Below are 21,658 nucleotides of genomic sequence, written 5' to 3' on the forward strand. Positions count from 1 at the left end.
TGCCATCTTCTCACTTACATAGATGAAGAAAATAAGGAAGAAAGGTACAACAGTTTGTCCAATTAAATAAATGATGTGGGGCTATGTGCTTGTCCTTTTATATCTTTCCTAATTTTTAGTTACCTTGGTTATAGATGTTTGGTACTTACATAGTGCAGTTGTCTTTGACTCTGTAATGAACAGCTATAGTTTCACAGACAAATGCATTTCAGCATTTCCAAATCTGCTAAGGATGTCATGTTGTGTCATTTATTGTTTTATTATTTTCAGTCAGTGGGATCCTAAACTAGAATACTGGAAACTGTATTAAGTTGTAACAGTGTAATGATACACCTATAATGTGATAGGTGATTTTGGAAAACAAGTGCCAAGCACTTTTTAAAACTTTATGTACTAAACTTTCATAGCTGTTACAAATGACAGAACTGATTGTCAGATAGTTCATATAATTTTTCTCTGTTCTAATGGATCCAGTGCTTGCTGCCATTGTCTTAAACTTCTTAGTAGTTTTAAATTATGTATAATTTAAATATAATTTATAATTATTGCGACCAGCCAATAATTGACAAAGCCTCAGTTTGTCTTTACAGCTTACATTTTTTCCTGAAGTAATGACGCTTTTGAATTAAAAAAAAAACAACACACCATTTTGTAAGGATGTGTTTAAGAAATACTGACTAGCTTTATAAACCATATACAAGTCAAATATTTTAAAAAATAATAACCCCCATAGGTCAAAATATTATTGAGTAGATGGGATGAACTTGGATTGGACCATTGTCTGTAAGGGAACATTAAAAAAGGAACGTCTGAGAGGAGAGGACACAAACCAGAAATAAATGTCCCCCTTACCCCCTGCTGATATCTGTATCAAGCTTTCTGCGCTGCTAAAAGCTGACAAGAACATTACCAGACATCAGAAAGGGAATCTGAATGTATGTGTATGGGGACAATGATGGAAGGGGAGAAGGCAGTGAAGGAAGGATGTAGAAAGAAGTCACCAAGGCTGGCTTCCTGGGCGGGTGACCAGTGTGTCATGTAGGGCCCTGCACCCTGAAAGGCCCCATGCTTAGTCCAATGCTACTTTGTCACAGTCTTGAAATTCTTAATACATTTAAACAAGTTAGCACCCTATTTTCATTTTTCATTGGGCCCTGCAAAATTAAGTCACCAGGTAACATTTACAGTTCAGATGAATCACTTGAATCTTGGTTTAAGTGCCAGATCCACTAATACTCTGAAAAATTTCCCCAAATTATATATAAGTATATTTTATTAACTATAATTAATAATTAATTTAAAAAATATTTCTCCTTTTGTCTCCCACATCCTTTATAATTATTATTATTTTTTTTCCTTTACAATTATTGATGGAGAGAAAGTCAGAGGAGGAAATGAATGATGTTGGCCATTGGCATGCCTCAAACTCCAGCAATACTTTCTATCTTTGGGCAAGCACTTGAAAAGGGCTTAGGCATTTAGTTGAACACCTATTTGTTACTTGCCAGCCTCTGAACTTAGAACTTTATGTAGGCATTTTATTTCATGTTCACAGGGAATTCTCTGTGTATTAATATCCACATCTCATAAATGAGAATAGGATTAAGAGAAAGTAAATAATTTACCCAGGACTGATATTCAAATTGTGGCCTATATAACTTTAAAATCCAAACTGGCTTCCTCAAGTAGGGATTCCCCAGCTTGTTATGTGACCTTCAGAACTAAAGAGACATCCTTGCAAAATAATTTGTGGAATTAAAGATCCAGCAAACTCACTGATACCATATTAGGTGTAATTAGTGATATGCTCTTCAATGTTTAACATTTAGCAATGGGGGAGGGGCTGATTTGCTGAATTTGCCAATTTCTATGGTGTAAATACTGTTGCAAAGGCCGATTTCAAGCTATTGCAGCCTTGGGAAGAGATGTGCACAGTCAGCTTTTACTAGCTGTGTGAGCCAGTTTCAGTATGCCACTGCTTATAAACCAATAATACATTAGGTTAACACTTTACTGTAAAAGTTGAATATTCTTTCCCTATAACAGACAATTAGTGGCTTCAATGTAAATATCTTTTCCTTGGTGGAGAGCTGGGGGAAGGGTAGTTGATAGAGACAAAGGGAGTTTTATGTTTTTCTGCAGCTACTTCATTGCTAATTTTCTTTGCTCATTGTTGTATTGACTGGGGCCATGTCTGTTTTTTGAGTTTTTTCTTTTGTTTTGTTTTGTTTTCTTCAGTTCTCTTAAAACCACCAGCAGGCATGTTGAAAAGTTTTATGGTCTAGGATCAGTTTGTAGGAAAGAAGTCATTAAAAAAATTCCTGCACACAAAGCATACCAGCTCTAGGGCATCTTGTTTATTAGCATTCTTTTCTTATATTTATTTTGTTTTTAGATCTTTAAAATTTTTGGTTTATTTTTTTGTTTGTTTTTGGATTTAAAAGCATGACCGTGGTTTGCTGTTAACTGGCTGTGCAAGTACTGAAACATTGTTAAATCTCTGGGAATGCAATTTGCCCTATAAATAGCAGGACTGAATCGCCTGTGGTCCTATTACATACTAAGAACATAAGAAAGGATTCACTGAACTAAAACTTTGGGCACAATAAAATACCTCAGCATGGTAGTTCTACAATATTGAGTTCCTGAATATCCTGTTCTGTCTTTTTGGAGCTCGTAAAATCTCAGTGTAAATCAGGGTTTCTCAGTCAACACTCTTGACATTTTGGGCCAGATGACTTTTTGTTGTGGGACCTTTTCTGTACATTTGTAGAAAGTTTAGCAGTATCCCTGACCTCTATTCACTGGATACCAGTAGCAGCTTCCAAGGTACGACAACCAAAAATGTCTCAGACATTTCAAATCTTCCCTGGATGGTGGTGGTGAGGGGCCAAAATTACTCTGGGTTGAAAACCACTGATTTAAACTGTATAGATATAATGGATTGTTTGCTGTGATTTAATGATGATTCCCATCGTTTTTTCTCTCTTTTGTTTTCTTTAAATTTTAGGTAGTTACCATACAGTGCAATATCAGTTTCTGGAATAGAATTCAGTAATTCATCACTTACATACAATACCCAGTGATCATCATAACAAGTACCCTCCTTAATATCTGTCACCATCTAGCCCATCACCCACCCTCTCACATCCCTCCATTATCCCCCAGTTCTCTATCATTCTCTACATTAAAAGATTCTTATGGCTTATTTTCCTCTCTCCTTTTTTTCTTTTCCTCCTTCCCATTTGTTCATCTGCTTTCTTTCTTTTCACATATAAGTGAGATTATATGGCACTTATCTTTCTCTGACTGACTTATTTCATTTAGCATAATACATTTTGGCTCCATCCATGTCATTGCAAATGGCAAGATTTCATTCTTTTAGATGGCTGAGCAATACTGGATTGTGCATATAAACTGCATCTTCCTTATTCATTCATCAGTCAGTGGACATTTGGGCTCTGTCTATACTTTGGCTGTTGTTGATAAGGCTGTTGTAGACATCGGGGTTCATGTCCCCCTTTGAGTCTCTGTTTTTGTACCCTCTAGGTAAATATCTAGTAGTACAATTGCTGGATCATAGGGTAGTTCTATTTTTAACATTTTGAGGAATCTTCGTACTGTTCTCCAGAGTGGTTCCACCAGTTTGCTTTCCCACCAATAGTGCAAGAGGATTTCCCCTTTCTCCACAACACCTGTTGTTTCTTGTGTTGTTAATTTTAGCCTTTCTGACAGGTGTGAGATGGTATCTCATTGTGGTTTTGATTTGTATTTCCCTCATGATGAGTGATATTGAGCATCTTTTCATGTTCTGTCAGCCATCTGGGTGTCTTTTTTGGAAAAGCATCTAGTCATGTCTTCTGCCCATTTCTTAACTGGATTATTTGGGTTTGGGTGTTAAGTTTGATAAATTCTTTGTAGATTTTGGATACTAACCCTTTACCAGATATATCATTTGCAAATATCTTCTCCCATTCCTTAGGCTGCCTTTTAGTTTACTTGATCATTTTCTTTGCTGTGCAGAGACTTTTTATCTTGATGAAGTCCTAATAGTTGATTTTTGTCCATTTTTTTTTCAATTCATCAAGGATTGTGTTGTTGAGTCCACTGTGAATGGAGTCCATTTTGTTAGCATGCATTTACTGAAAACCTATTATGGAGCAGGCACAGTTTTAGCTGCCTGCCTTCCATTACTAAACAAACCAGATGAAGATCCCTGTCTTCATGGAGCTTATATTCTAGAGAGGGGATAGAGACTGTGCATAATAAACCTAATAATTAATTCTAAACATTTACAGATGATATTAAAAGATGAAAAAGAAGAAAAATAGAGTTAAGTAAATCAGATAAGAAAAATATCAGGGAAGTGTACCGGTGGCAAGTTTCAATAGAGTAGTTAAGGAAAGGCCTCAATAAGATGATATTTGGGTAAAGACTTGAAGTCGGTGATAGCTGAGGAAGAACATTTCAGAAGAAGAGGACAACTGGTGCAGAAGTTCTAAGGTAGGAATGTGCCTGGCCTTTAGAAGAACAGCAGAAATTTCAGTGTGGCTAAAGTAGAGCGAATGAAGGAAAATGGTGGGGGAGGTAAATGGGTCAAGGAACCAGAACACATAGGGCCTGGTAACCTAGGAATGACATAATGTGACTAACCTTTTAATGTAACCATCTGGCTCTTATGCTATTAGGGGTGATAATGGTGTAGGATAGAAGCAGGGAGAACTGTCAGGAGTCTATTGAAATAATTTGGGAGACAGGTGATAGTAATTTGGGTCAGGGAGGTAGTATTAGAAGTAGTGAGAAGGGATTGGATTTTGCATATATTTTGAAGGCTAAGACAAAATTTCTTGAGAACTGGATGTAGAATGTGAGAAATAGAGGAAACAAGAATGACTGTTGGATTTCAACAGTATCAACTGAAAAAGTTGGAGTTCCCATCAGTGTAAATGGTGAGAAGTATAGGTTTGGTGGTTAAACCGATCTGTTTATTTAACAAACAAATGGAGATTTCAGGTAGGCAATCGTCTAATTAAATCTGGTGTTTGGGAAACGGTTGCTCCTGGAGATATGAATTTGGTAGTTATTGACACATAGATGGTATTTAAGGTCATATCTGAATGGGATCTCCAAGAAAGTTATTATTAAAAAAAAGAAAAGACAAAGTAGAAATCTCTGTGACACTCCAGCATTACATGGTAAGAAAGGGCAAGGAGGAAGAAATAACAGAGGACACTGAGAAGGAATGAGTGTTGAGAGAGGAAAATCTGGGGAACTGTGATGTCCTGGAAACCAAGTATAGAAGCGAAGGATCATCAGCTGTGTCCAGTGCCAATGCTAAGTCCAATAAATGAGGGCCAAGAATTGACAGTTGGGTATTGACAAGTGGAGGTAATTGGTGACCTTGATAAGAATGATAGGAATAAAAGTGATACAAAGCTGAATGGAGGGGATTTAAGATGGAGGTGAGAAATTGAAGATAGGATATAAAGACCACTCTTTGAAGGAGTTTTACTATAAAGAGGAGAAAAAAAATGCAATGTGGCAGCTAGTGGGGAAAGTTGGAAGTTAGAGAAGATTTCTTGTAAATATGGGAAAAATTTAAAAAGGATGTTTTTATCCCGATGAGAAAGATCCAGCAGAGGAGAAGAATTGGCGCCATAGATTAGGGTATGGAGAATTGTTCTAGTGATGTCCTTAAATGGGGTGGGAGGAATGAAATTTGGGTACAAGTATAGAGGCTGGCTCTAGAGGAGCTATGATATGTATTTGACAGGTAAAGAAGCAGTGCGGAGAGATTGAGATTTGAGAAAGAAGAGTAGATTTTGTGTTATTTATTAAATAAAAATACAATATACCATGATATTTTATTATGGAAAGAAGCTAATTCTAAATAATATTCTAGACATTAGTGATATTGACTACTTTGTTCTTGAATGCATCAGTATAGACAATTATAGAAGCTTCCTCATATTTTACTATAAATAATGTAAGTGAACAATGAAATATACAACGTTATGTCTGTTAAAGTGACCCTATTTTATAACTTAATCCCTATTTTAATTAAATTCTTCGTTCTCTTAGGAATGCTGTAGATGAAATGTCCTTTGAGAATGTAATGATATTTCTGTTAAGACTGCATTGGAGAGGGGCGTCTGGGTGACTCAGTCGTTAGGCATCTGCCTTGGCTCAGGTCATGATCCCAGGGTTGAGGGATTGAGCACCACATCAGGCTCCCTGCTCAGCAGGGAAGCCTGCTTCTCCCTCTTCCACTCCTCCTGCTTATGTTCCCTCTCTGTCCCTCTGTCAAATAAATATATAAAATCTTAAAAAAAAAAAGACTGCAGTGGAGAATAATGGAACATAATAAAATATATTTTTACTTTAGTTGGTTACAATGGAAAATTATTAAGTGGTCTGTTTATTCAATTAATTTTTTTTTCTTCCATGGCAGGATACTATTTTATTTGGCAAATGGCAGCTTAGTGTAGTAGACTGATCTTTAAATTTTCAAAGCAGCAGGATTCTTTTTTTAAGGAAAACTTTAATTGAAACTCCAGTATATAGAACGGATAACGATGCTATTTCTTTTGGACAAATGTCTCTTTAGAAGTTGAAATTGATAACATTTATTTCATAAGAATCAAATAATGAGTTTTTTTGTGAGCACACAGATTGAATTTAGCAGCTAAGGATGACAGTAGCACTCTGTCATCAGTGTCACCAACTTATTGATTTCTGTATTTTGTTTTAGTTAAACTGTATCAAGAAAACCATGAATAATACAGAGAAGTGGTTGCAAAGAATAACAAGTATTTAAACAGCTCACTTTATAATGTCTGGATGGTTGAAAAGCATGTAGAATATTTTCCATATTGAAAAAGAATAAGACTTCTCAAAAAGATTTACTAATATCTAACAACTGATTAAATTCCTTTAATAAAACATGTTCAGAATACAAAATGTATAATAACCACGTCTGTTAATTGTAATATTCTACGGTTACTACCAGATTTTCTCTGTATTAACTTCTTGCTTTACAATATCATGATAAACAATGTATCCAGCAAATGTTCTTCAGCTCTGTTTGGCATTTAATTGAGTACATGTAACACATGTGTCCTATTTGTGAAATTTATGAAGCACGAGTATGCTGAATTCTAAATCCAACAAAAGATCAGAACAGAGGGGCACCTGGGTGGCTCAGTGGGTTAAGCCTCTGCCTTCGGCTCAGGTCGTGATCCCAGGGTCCTGGGATCGAACCCCACATCGGGCTCTCTGCTCAGCAGGGAGCCTGCTTCTCCCTTCCTATCTGCCTGCCTCTCTGCCTGCTTGTGATTTCTCTCTCTGTCAAAAAAAAAAAAAAAAAAAAAAATCAGAACAGAAAAAAAAAACTATCTTTCTGATCATCAACAGATTTATAAAATTTTAAATGTATGCATATAGATGGTAGGAGAACATTTATTTTAAGGAGGATGCAAAAATGAATGGATCTAACTGTACAGCCAACAGATGGTGGTTTTCAGCATGTCAGAGTTTGATTTATAACACTTAAAAATGAAATTTGTGCCTAATGTTTGCAGAACTCCTGAAAGATGTCTTTGGAATACTAAGGTTCCAGAGAACACAGTTTGAAAACTACTCATTTTATGGAAAGAGCAAGAGATATAACATCTTAATGCTTGCCCAGGGATCTTGACTTATTCACGCACTAGCTGTGTGAATTTGGGGCACATTATGTAAACTTAGAGAGCTTTGGTTTTCTCATGCACAACACAGGGATTATGACCCTTGCCATACCTAGTTTTTGATAAGTGCAAATCCTTTGCAGTATGTTAAAGTATTAAGTATCTGATGCAGTATCTGGTATAGAGAAGACATGCATCTAATGCTATTTACATCTAAACCTGATGTCTTGAAAAATAAAAGTAGTTTCTAAATCCTTAGAAAAACAGAAAAGATAAAAATCTAGTTTGGGAGAGAGAGGGAGATTATGGGTTGATTTAAGAAAAAAAAAGTAATTTCATCACAAAGAGTGATTTCCTAATAAAAAGAATAATGAATGCATGGAGTAAAATGCTTACCTTTGGAACTGAATGGAAATATTTATGATCTAGAGTGAATGCTCTGAAATATTAAGTAATGTGTATCTAATTTTATAAATCAACTATTCCATTTTTGGAGTCAAATTTTTTTTTCAATTTTCTGTTCAGCTTCCAGTAAGTATTATGTTTCATAAAAGTGGACAACAGAGGTTAAAACTGCACTGAAAAGATGTATCACCATAATGTAGTTTTTCTGATTAACAACTAAGCCTTGTGGTCTGGAAGGGTTGAAGGGTCTTAGCAGTGCTGTCTTCCAGTGGGCAGGCCCACCTTGGGTCAGTTCATTATTGTCAAGCTGGAGCAGCATACACAGAGCCCTCTCATTGTAGATAAGGTAAAAATCACTTCTTGCCACAGTTTCAAATGAATCATTATCCCCTGAATGAACTTTTATTCAAATGTAAGAGCCAGAAATATCCATGGTTTAGTGACTATTGATTATTTAAACCCATGAGCCAACTCAGTGATAGAAAAGATTACATATTAGTGGTTCCAAAACTTGGCTGCATACTAGCATCACTAAGGAATCTTGTTTATGGAACAAATTCCCAGGGTTCACCCCCAGAAATGCTGACTCAGGTACAACAATTTGACTTTGCTCTTAGAAGAATGTAGAGTCCATTGTAAACAAGCTTACTGTAAGTGAGGCTACCATACACAGAACTGCTTTACTTCAGTTGCAAGGCAAACATGGTCCTACTCATCTACAGGGGCATGTGGATTTAGAATGTAGTTTAATTTATTCAACTCCTTACCATACTTACCATAAATTAGCTTCTTGGGCAGCCCCAGATGGCATCCCATTGAGTGGGTTAAAAGGCACTCTACTGGGGCTCCTACGTTGCTCAGTGGGTGAAGCCCCTGCCTCTGGCTCAGGTCATGATCTCAGGGTCCTGCAGGTCATGATCTCAGGGTCCTGGGATCGAGCCCCGCATCGGGCTCTCCACTCAGCGGGGAGCCTGCTTCCTCCTCTCTCTCTGCCTGCCTCTCTGCCTACTTGTGATATCTCTCTGTGACAAATAAATAAAAAAAATCTTTAAATTAAAAAAAATGGCACCCTATTTCAGCTTCTTTCCATCTTGTTTTCTTTCAAGAGTCCTTAACCCTTTGTTTTATCACTGCTCCAAGAAACTGTTGGATTTTTCTCCTAGGTCTTCTGTTGGAGCTTCGGGGCTTTGAAATACAGGTGGGATGCTGAAAGATGTGCCCTAGATCTTGTTGATTAAGTATCTACAAGAAAATTTGACCTTACCCTTCTGTCAAAATTGGGTTCTTTTCGTGTATTCCCTGACTCTTACTATGTTAAAGAATCCCAAGTCCCACTAGTCAGTATCTTTGTCCCCCTAACATTTATCTATCTACTGCCCACGAGGAGGAAGGAGGGGCAAGAATAAAATAATCCTGCTCCCTTTTATTGAATATTCTCCCTGAAATTACTTTTAATTTTCATATTTTTAGAATTATGAAGTCTTTCAAACGTAAGAAAAATACTGGGAAATAACAATACATATCTCTGTATTTACCCTCTAGAATGAGTAGAAATAAAAATTTTGCTACAGTTGAATTCTTCTATATGGTTGTGGGAGTATAACTGTATGTAGCCATTTTAGTAAATTGTCTGACAATATCTAACTAAATGCTTATATAGTGGTACTCATAATAGTGCAAAACTGGAAACCATCCAAATATCCATTAAAAGAAGAAATTATAATGAATTTTGGTATATTCATGCAGTGGAGCACTAAATACAGTGATAATAATGGGCTACTGTTGGATTCACAATATGAATGAATCCCTCAGACATAATGTGGTGTTTAGTGAATAAAGTCAGAAACAAAAGATATAAATTGTATGATTCCTTTTTTATAAACATCAGGCAATGTTTATGATACAAGTTAAAAAATCATTAATCTTCTGGACTATTGGGGACATTCTATACCTTGATTTGGGTGGTGTTTACATGGGTATATTTACTGTGCAGAGAGACCTCATTGATCTATACACTTAAAATTTGTATACTTTATATTATGTATGTTATGCTTCAGTTTAAAAGTTCACAAAAAAAGAAAAAAAGATGAATGACTTCTGGCTTCAGAGATTATAAAGTATCAAAAAGGTAAATAAGGAAAAATACAAACTTACCTACATTATAATGAAAAATATTTTAAGATTTCTCTGTTCTTTTTGGGGGGAACAGAAGGGAGGGAGAGAGAGTCTTTTTTTTTTTAAATTTTAATTCAATTAGCCAACATATATATAGTACATCATTAGTTTCCGGGGTAGAATTCAGTACTTCATCAGTTACATATAATACCCAGTGCTTATCACATCATGTACCCTCCTTAATGCCCATCACCCATTTAGCCCATCCTCCCACTCATCTCCCCTCCAGCAACCCTCAGTTTGTTTCCTATAGTTAAGAGTCCCGAGAGAGAATCTTAAGCAGGTTTCTGTTGAGCACGAAGCCAAACACAGGGCTCAGTCTCCCAACCCTGAGGTCACTACTTGAACTGAAACCAAGAGGCAGACGCTAACCAACTGAGCCACCCAGGTGCCCCTATAATGAAATTTTAAAACATCAATTACACTGAGAAACTTCTGTTGAGTTCAAAGAGAAAGACCTGATTATGAACAAAGGGACAAGAATAACATTAACTTTAGATTTCTCAACTATGTTGAAAGCAAAAAGAAACAGGAATATTTTAAAGCAATGAAGGAAAGGGGAAAAAACCCACATTGTGCCTATAATTTTATATCTAGCCAAATTTCCATTTGATGTGAGGATATTATACAAAGACTCAGTTTATTTTGTCATATGAACACTCATTCTGGAAACGTTTTTTGTAAGAAGTTCTAAAAGCACAGTGCCTATAGTTAGTAATATTGTAACTTTAAAAATTTGTTAGGGAGGTAGATCTCATATTAACACAAAAAATGAAGAGGACAAGAGGAAGGTTTTGAGGTTATCAATATATTTATGGCACAAATGGTGTTTCACAGGTGCATACTTCAAACTTATTAGGTTGTATACATTAAATGTGTACAGCTTTCTGTTTATCAATCATATCAATAAAGTGATTAAAAAAGCAATCTAAAAGTTATAAATTGAAATAAAAACAGAACACAAATACAGTAAATAGAAATTTGGGGAAAAAAGAGGCCAAAAATGAGCACCTGTGCCACAGAGCGCATAATATATATTGTAGAAGGGTGAAGTTTAAAATAATTGCGATTCAGACTTTCATTTTGAATAATAATTATGTCTGGTAAGAGACACTACAAAAAGCACAAAAAGTTCAATACAACATTAAGAAAAGAAAAACTAAGCATACAGGATGTAAAAGAAAGCTAGGTGTTGATGTTAATACCTGAGAAAATGGAATTCAAGATAAAGATATTTTAAAGGGCAAATAAAGATGTGTGAGACAGTTATACTGTTCTTGGAGCAAGAAGATACAACCATGACTAATGTATATTTGCCTTGTAGCATAGCCTCAAAACATGTAAATTGAAAACTGACAAAACTGCTCAGATAAATATCTGAAGATTTTAATCCCTCTTTTGAATAAGTAAAGAAGGAAAAACAAGCCAATACATAGAGGATCTGAATAACATATATTAATTACTATGCACACTATATTAGATAAATTTGTACCAAACTGAGCATAAAAATATGTGTGAAATATTTTTAAAATTGATCATATACTATGGGAAAAATAAATTTCTGTGTGCTTATCTTTTATGTATATATTTTTTGAACTGCATGTAGTTAGACTTTTTTGATGCTTTTCCTCTTTAATGCAGTATGAGTCTTTTAAATTTAGACTGACTTATTTTATTTTCACTTACTTTATTTTAGTTCCTTCCTGATTTAATATATCTTAATTTGTTATTATCATTAATATTCTATATGAAATATTGATTATTTAGTTTTATGCACATATTTTTTTTCTTTTTTTAGATTTTATTTATTTATTTGACAGAGAGAGACACACAGAGAGAGGGAACACAAGCATGGGGAGTGGGAGAGGGAGAAGCAGGCTTCCACAGAGCAGGGAGCCCAATGTGGGGCTCAGTCCCAGGACCCTGGGATCATGACCTGAGCCAAAGGCAGACGCTTAATGCCTGAGCCACTCAGGCACCCTGAACATTCTTTTTTTTTTTTTTTTTAAAGATTTTATTTATTTATTTGACAGAGATTACAAGTAGGCAGAGAGGCAGGCAGAGAGAGGTGGGGGGGGGGGAAGCAGGCTCCCCGCTGAGCAGAGAGCTTGATGTGGGGCTGGATCCCAGGACCCTGGGATCATGACCTGAGCCGGAGGCAGAGGCTTAAACCACTGAGCCACCCAGGCGCCCCCGCCCTGAACATTCTTAATAGTAATTGTTCTACTTTGGAATTCTAAAGGTTTGTAGTTGTATAGATTTGGATCCCCAAACCACAGGATATGCAAGGTAGAATTTGTAAAGGTACTTACAGTGGCATTCCTAAGGAGAATTCTTACTCCTTCCTCAAAAAACTAGGCAATTATGAGCTTTTTTGTCTCTTTGTGCTGATGGCAAACTTTTTCTTAGCCCCCATTTCCTTGAGAGTGCAGATCTAGGATTCTCATTTAATTCTGACTGTTTCAACTGGTTCTGAAAAAGTGTATCTACTCCTATGAGACAAGTACTTGGCATTTTTCTCTCCCTGTTCCCTGCCCCACCTTAGATACAGAGATAGCTTGGGTGCATTTCCTCATTTCAGTTTCCCTCTTCAATTCAGATAGTTGGGTATTTTCTTTTCTTTTCTGGATATTGCAAATATACATTAAAGTTATTAAGTATTTTCATAGTTTATGAATATTTATTGTAAGAGAAGTTTAAATCATATTATTCTGCCATTTGCTATAACAAGAATGTTCTTCCTGAGAGCTCCAGTGCTAGAGGAATTTCAGCCATAAGAGTTTAATTTTGTTTACAGTTCATGATCTTCAGGGCAAACAGGATAACTGAAGATCATTTCAATTCTAATAGTTTTTGTATTTTTTTTAACCTGATGGTATTTAAAATTTATGCCCCATTCCATATTAGTGAGCACATACCAGGTTTGGATTGAAATGTTCAGGGCTTTGCCCTTTTCCTTCAGATTCTATTCCAAGAGGAATTTTAATCATTTGATCTTTGCATTGGCAAAAAAAAAAAAAAAAAAATCATTTGAGCCCAATATTTGCCACACTTATTATACTCAGAACAATGTATTAGCCTCTGTACATGTTAAAAGCTCCCAGAATTATTGCTTGAAAAGTTTATTCTTTTTTTTCCATTTTCTCTTACTTTATTTCTTTTCAGTGTTCCAAAATTCATTGTTTATGCACCACACCCAGTGCTCCATGCAATATGCCCTCCATAATACCCACCACCAGGCTCACCCTTCCCCCTGTCCCCCTCCCCTCCAAAACCCTCAGTTTGTTTCTCAGAGTCCACAGTCTCTCATGGTTTGTCTCCCCCTCTGATTTCCCCTCCCACTTCTCTTCTCCATCTCCCAATGTCCTCTGTGTTATTCCTTATGCTCCACAAGTAAGTGAAACCATATGATACTTCACTCTCTCTACTTGACTTATTTCACTCAGTATAATCTCTTCCAGTCCCATCCATGTTGATACAAAAGTTGGGTATTCATCCTTTCTGATGGAGGCATAATACTCCATTGTATATATGGACCATATCTTCTTTATCCATTCCTCTGTTGAAGGGCATCTTGGTTCTTTCCACAGTTTGGCTATTGTGGCCATTGCTGCTATGAACATTGGGGTACAGATGACCCTTCTTTTCACTACATCTGTATCTTTGGGGTAACTACCCAGTAGTGCAATTACAGGCTCATAGGGAAGCTCTATTTTTAATTTCTTAAGGCATCTCACACTGTTTTCCAAAGTGGCTGCTCCAACTTGCATTCCCACCAGCAGTGTAAGAGGGTTCCTCTTTCTCCACATCCTCTCCAGCACTTGTTGTTTACTGTCTTGTTACTTTTGGCCATTCTAACTGGTGTAAGTTGGTATCTCAATAGTGGTTTTGATTTGAATCTCCCTGATAGCTAATGATGCTGAGCATTTTTTCATGTGCCTGTTAGCCATTTGTATGTCTTCTTTGGAGAAGTGTCTGTTCATGGCTTCTGCCCATTTTTTGACGTGATTATCTGTTTTGTGTGTGTTGAGTTTGAGGAGTTCTTTATAGATCTTGGATATCAGCCCTTTGTCTGTAGTGTCATTTGCAAATATCTTCTCCCATTCCGTGGGTTGCTTCTTTGTTTTATTGACTGTTTCCTTGCTGTGCAGAAGCTTTTGATCTTGATGGAGTCCCAAAAGTTCATTTTCACTCTTGTTTCCTTTGCCTTTGGAGACATGTCTTCAAAGAGGTTGCTGTGGCCGATGTTGAAGAGGTTACTGCCTATGTTCTCCTCTAGGATTTTGATAGATTCTTGTCTCACATTGAGGTCTTTTATCCATTTCAAGTTTATCTTTGTGTATGGTGTAAGAGCATGGTAGAGTTTCATTCTTCTATACATAGCTGTCCAATTTTCCCAGCATCATTTATTGAAGAGACTGTCCTTTTCCCACAAAACAGGTATTTTTTCCTGTTTCGTTGAAGATTATTTGACCATAGAGTTGCAGATCCATATCTGGACTCTACTCTGTTCCACTGCTCTATGTGTCTGTTTTTGTGCCAGTACCATGCTGTCTTGGTGATCACAACTTTGTAGTAAAGCTTGAAATCAGGCAACATGATGCCCCCAGTTTTGCTTTTCTTTTTCAACATTTCCTTAGCAATTTGGGGTTTCTTCTGGTTCCATTACAAATTTTAGGATTGTTTGTTCCAGCTCTTTGAAAAATGCTGGTGCGATTTTGATCGGGATGGCATTGAAAGTATAGATTGCTCTAGGCAGTGTAGACATTTTAACAATGTTTATTCTTCTGATCCATGAACATGGAATGCTCTTCCATCTTTTTGTGTCTTCTTCAGTTTCTTTCATGACTGTTCTGTAGTTCTTTGAGTACAGATCTTTTACCTCTTCGGTTAGATTTATTCCCAGGTATCTTATGGTTCTTGGTGCTATAGTAAATGGAATCGATTCTCTATTTTCCCTTTCTGTATTTTCATTGTTAGTGTACAAGAAAGCAACTGATTATTCTTTAGAAAATTTCAAAATTTATTTGTTCATTATTTATGTATATTTTTTCTTTCACTTACTAATATCTCAAATTTCCCAGGCCATGGTATATTTTACTTTCCTCTCTTAATCACTTTTGCAGCATTATCAAAATTAGTTCCATCTCAGAATATTATCTATAGGGCACCTGGGTGGCTCAGTGGGTTAAGCCTCTGCCTTCAGCTCAGGTCATGATCTCAGGGTCCTGGGATCGAGCCCCACATCGGGCTCTCTGCTCAGTGGGGAGCCTGCTTCCCCCTCTTCCTCTGCCTGCCTCTCTGCCTACTTGTGATCTCTGTCTGTCAAATAAATAAATAAAATCTTTAAAAAAAAAGAATATACTCTATAGATGTTTATTCCTCTTTCCAAATAATTAATTAGCATGCTACATAAAATAAGACTTGCCCCTTGCCTCTTTGCCATCCCATTAAATATCTTCTCTCAGCTCAGGGTGCTGATATTTTTCATTGTTTGCTATTTCAAGCTCAGTGACAGGTTGCTTAATCAAATCAGCTTTAAAACACTTTCTTGTAGAGCTTTATAATGCAATGTTTCAAATGTCCTAATAAAACTCAGTATATTTCCTCTACTGAGTTGGTTTTTCACTGGCAGTGCTTTTTCCTAAGTCCACGGCTGTTTGGTAAATTTTGTAATTTAAAATTTCACTATGCTTCCTAGTTTTTCAGTCATCTTTTTGCTTAGGGTTTTCCTGTATTTTTTTCAAAAATGAAAATTCCTTTTGGAGAATTGGGAAATTTACAAGGATGAGCAAATTATATTTGTGAAGGTTAATGAGAACTGTATCAAAGTAGTACAAGAGATAGTAAGGTTTTATGGCTATATAAAAGTAAAGTTCATAAATAAATTGCCCTTACACAAATCATTTATGTCCTTTTAGACATGCATGGGCGTATGAATAAGGATGAATCACACAGCAAAACACTGAGCTAAGAATCTTACCATGTAATATGATTAACTTATTTCTCCCTCTCTCACCTCCATGCCACTGCAGATCTTTTCCAGTGTTCTGTTACCTAATGTTTTTGTGATACACACAAAGGGAAGAACTTCTGACTGCTTACTATGTACTGAGCTGTTGATTCAAATACGAATAAGACATACCCAAGGTTTGGGTCCAAGAATTACTTCCCAGTCCTCATATTTCTTGGCATCTCAGCACCTTTTCACACTGTTGACCAATCCTTCCACCTAGGAATATTTTTAAGACTTGGCTTCTGCAAACCATTTTTGCTTCTTGTCTTAACATCCACAGTAACTTTTTCTTGGTCTTTCTTCCTAATTCCTCTTCTTTTCCCCTGACATTTTATGTTGGAGTGCTGCGAGGCTTAGACCTTGACCTTTCTTTTTATCTTACATGTACTGTCTTGGTGATCTCATCTCAGTTGATGCCAACTTTATTTATTTTTTCAGTTGCTCAAGTCAAAGAGCAAGCAGTTGTACTTGACTTCTGTCCTTCCCTCACACTGCACATCAATCTGTTATAGAATCCTATGTGTTCTGTCCTTCAAGTGTAACTTATTTCACTACTTCTACCACTCACCTCCTTGCTTTGAGTTACCCTTACATCTCTTCTTACTGCAGTAGTCTTCTTTTTTTTTTTTTTTAAGATTTTATTTATTTATTTATTTGTCAGAAAGAGAGAGAGAGAAAGCACACAAGCAGGCAGAGAGGTAGGCAGAGGCAGAGAGAGAGGCAGGCTCCCTGCCTAGCATGGAGCCTGATGTGGGCCTCGATTCCAGGACCCTGGGATCATGACCTGAGCCGAAGGCAGCGGCTTAACCCACTGAGCCACCCAGGCGTCCCACTGCAGTAGTCTTCTAATAGAGCTTCTTGTCTCTGTCTTGTCAGTTTAACCTTAAATTTGGTATCAGAATCCGTTTTTTAAAAAAATCAAGTTATTGTGTCATTCCTTTGCTCAAAATCCTGTGGTGCAGCTTATTTCACTAGGGTAAAAGCCAGAATCTTTTAATGACCTAAAGGAACTCAGGATTTTAAACTCATTATACCTCGCTGACTTTCTTCCCTCCTATTCCCCCCTTACTCCTTTTGCGTTAGTTACACCGGTCAATTTACTGTTCCTCAAAAACTCCCACCTAAGCACTTTGCACTAGCTAGTCTCTTCGTGTGGAATGATCTTCCTCTTGAGTTCCTCTCTGAGGTCCTCATGTCTTTGTTCATGTATAACCTTATTAATGACTCCAGCTCTATCCATTACTGCCCTGACCCTCAAGGCCTGTATCTACCCCTAGTCACTCTATTAGTTCTTGCTTCCTTTTATTATAATGTATACTTTAATTATTTTAAAAAGTAGTGTAGCCTTTGGCTCTTTCCACTAGAGTATAAGTTTCTTTACTGCAAAAAATTGTTTTGAGACTAAGGTATCATAAGAACCAAGAACATTCTCAGACCATAATAGATGCTTGGCAGGTATTAATGAAATGAAAGAACAGTCTAGGAAGAAATAGAAAAAAAGTGAAGATTATTGAAATATATCATAATAAATTCCGAGGTTGCATATTAGGTGCCAATAGAGAACAAAAAGAGACATCTAATCTACTCTGTTCTGAGGATTCTGGGAGGGCTCCCAGGGTAAGAAGATACCTGAACAGAATATTGAAATAATGGTAGGGTTTAGTCAGTGGAAGAATTCTTGGAGAATATAAAAAGTGCAGAGACACTTAAAATGTAAAGGGGTGTATTGAATGAATAGGTTTGGACAGAGGTGGTAAGTTTAGTTTTGGAATGTTGCTGTAGATGTACCTGATGTACATTCACATGAATGAGATCAACAAACAGAGAGACCACTGGTCTAAAACACTGAGCACAGTTGGTGGCCAAGTAGAACTTAGCATCAGAGAGATGAAGAACTTCCTCTGATTATTTTGAAGTTGTTCTTAATAACCCCCACCCACAAAAACAAACAAACAAAACACGACAGCATTGAGGACTTGTTCTACACACAGACAACCAATCTTCCTTGATAGTAAATTCACAAAAACTGAGCATATACAAAGAGTTGGTGGTTGTAATTTTAAAAATTTATATCAAAGCTGATTTGCTACAGATTTATTACTACACATAATCATTTCTTTGTTGCAAAATTATATGCATGATAAATTACCCATACAAATTACTTTAATTAGATAAATTTTACATAGTCAGATCTTAACTTGGGTTTTCTTTTCATACTTTGCTCTCTATCACTATCTCTATCACTTCATGATAACTCATGCTACCAGATTTTTACTACCCCACTGCTGCTCCAACTTCCCCTACCATCCCTTCTGACAGAGATACTGGTACACAAGCAAAGATCCATGATTTTATTTCCTAGAATCTAGGTGTTTTATTCCGCTATGGACTAAATTGTGTCCCCCCATATTTATATGTTGAAGCTCTAACCCCTAATGTGACTATATTTTCAGATAAGGCTTTTAGGGAGATAACTAAGATCAAATGAGGTCATAAGAATGGACCCTAATCCAACAGAGCTGATGTCCTTATAAGAAGTGGAAGAGACATGAGAGATCTCTCTGCTCATGCACAGAAAAGAAATCCTGTGCAGATACAGTGAGAAGGTGGCCGTCTACAAGTTAGGAAGAGAGATTTTACCAGAAACTGAATCTGCCAGTGCCTCTGTCTGGGACTTCTAGTCTCCAAAACTATGAGAAAATACATTTTTGTTGTTAAAGCCATCCCATTTGTTATATATTTTTTTTATGGCAGTTCAAGCAGGCTAATACATCTTCTTATGCTACCCAGTTCCTACATGCATGCTGGTATTCTATAGTTAAGTTTTTTTCATGTTGGCTATGAATTCCTACTCATTTACTTTTTTGTTCAACAATTTATTTAACAAATATGTGTTGAGTATCAGGTATGAGCCAAGTGTACTGCCAGTTTGTGAGACAGAGGAGAAAAAGCAGAGGGATACTCTTATCCTGATGGAATTTATAGTCTAGTAGAGGAGAAGATAATAAAAAACGTAGACAAACAGATCTTGATTCGATTTATAATCCATGATTTGAAGGGATTGTACACGTTGAAATACTAAAAAATAATTAAGAATGGGTAGGAGAAGGTGATCTGACAAAGTGGTTGGGGAAGAACTCTCAGAAACATAATGGAGCCTGCCATGCAATGAAGTATAGGCTGGAAAGGTTTAGTAGGAAAACACATTTCAGCTATGTTTGAAAACCTGGAAAGAGGCCATAGTGGGGAAGGAGTAGAGAGATGGAAAGAGATAAGATCTTATGGAAGCAGATTCAGTTTTATTCTTGAAAAAAAAGCAGATTCAGTTTTATTCTTGAAATACTGGGAAGTCATTCTAGGATCTTAAGGAAAAGAAAGTATTATTGATGATTTCAAAATATGCCTCTGGCTGCTCTCAGGAAAATAGTTTTGAAGAAGAGTATAAGTGATGGCAGAGAAATCTTAGGTCGTCATTATAGTGCTTCAGGAAAGAGGTAATTATGGCTTGCTCTAGGATGATGGCAGGGAAGATGGAGAAAAGGAGGAGCCCCACCAGGTTTTAAGGCAGCAGACATTCTGAACCATGATGCTGTGGGGTTGTCATCTTATATGTCATGCTTCAAGAAGAGTAGAAGTCAGGATGGGACTGCAGGATAGATGTTGAGTAACAGGTAAAGGGAGAGAGAATAGGGGTGCCTGGTGACTCAGCTGGTTAAGTGTCCAGCTCTTGATTTTGGCTCAGGTCATGATCTCAGAGTCCTGGGATTAAGCCCCATTTTTTGGCTCCACCCTCCATGCTCAGTGCACAGTCTGCTTCTCTCTCTCCTGTTCCTCCTCCTGCTCTCTCTCAAATACATAAATAAAATCTTAAAAAAAGGTGGGAGGGGAGAGACTAACTGGGGTCCCTGGCTTATGTAGTTATTTCCACCCCCATAAATATTAATTGAATGCTTAAATACAAATGGTGAATACTAGTCCGGGTGCTGCGGCTGCAGTTGTATAAGCGATAGATCTGATCAGTGCCTTCTTGAAATTTGAGGTGTACCGGATAACAGGCAAGTAAACAGGGACTTATAACATCATGATGACGGTAATGGAGCTTTAGGTATGGCAAAGACAACAAATTGATGCAGGGGCAGAATAAATTGTTAGGAGTAAAATTTAAGTCAAGGATGATTAGAAGTAAAAGGATTTAAAAGAAGAGAATGATTAATGCCAAATTATGCAAAGGGCTTCAGTGCAAAGGAAGATGGGAGGGAAGAGGGGTAGGGATCTTCTCAGGCTTCCTATAGGTACAGTGACATAGCAGCTGCCATTCCCACCATCATAAAAGCCCTAAATGGCAAAGTCAGTGAATCTTAGGAACTGCTCAGCCTTCCCAACTCAGAGAACTGATCTACCCATTAGTGAACTGCCTACTAACAGTGTTAAAAGCCTTCCCTTCTATAATTAGAAACAAAAAAGTTTCAATGGAAGATACTTAAGAAATATACACATGAAATATGAATATGAAAAATACCAGTTGTTCCTATTTTGGCAAGGAACCTGGAGAAGGGGGGGGTGAATGACACTCCAAAAATTACGTAAAGGAGAAGCTACAGACCCTTTACTGGGCCAGTTCTTTCAATTTGACATGAATGGGTGATGCTCTATGGCTCTGAATTTACCATTTGGTTCTAGTGGCAGAACCTTGATTTTTCAATGACGAAGACCCCTCTGCCTTTTATCCTGGGACAAGGGAGTGAGTTTTTATTTTTTTCGTTTTTTTTGTTTGTTTGTTTGTTTTTAATTGTGGTAAGAAAATTGAACATTAAATCTATGCTCTTAACAAATGTGTAAGTATAAGGCAGTATTGGTAACTATAGGCATAGTGTTGTATACATCTCCAGAACTTACTTATCTTGCATAGTTGAAACTTTATGCCCATTGAGCAGAAACTTAGGGAGAGAAATTTACTTCTTTGGCCCCTTTCCTTTCCCCACTTTGATAACCTGCCCAGGACTCTAGGACCTCCCAGACTCAGACTCAGTTTGTGCTTGCTGATCCCCCCAGAGGCTGTCACCCTCCGCTGAAATCTTCTACTGAAATCCAAGGCCAACCTCATGTTTATATTATTATGACTATATTACCTGGACATTCTTTGTTTTACTTCCTTTTTAGAAAAACTTGACCATCTCCTGCTTTTCTTCCCCAATGCTAACCAACTACTTCCTTGCCTACATGGATCATCCTGTTTCTTGACACTGGACATCACCCCCTTATAGTCAGGTTAATTGCATTTCCTCTGCTATTTACATTTGAAAACACCTGGGCTCCTTCTCTGTTCAGTGGGTGTGTCTGATCTCTTGGTCCTGGCCCCATTTAGTCTGGTCCATCC

This window comes from Martes martes, assembly GCF_963455335.1.
Source record: "Martes martes genome assembly, chromosome: 15".
In the NCBI taxonomy this organism is placed as follows: Eukaryota; Metazoa; Chordata; class Mammalia; order Carnivora; family Mustelidae; genus Martes; species Martes martes.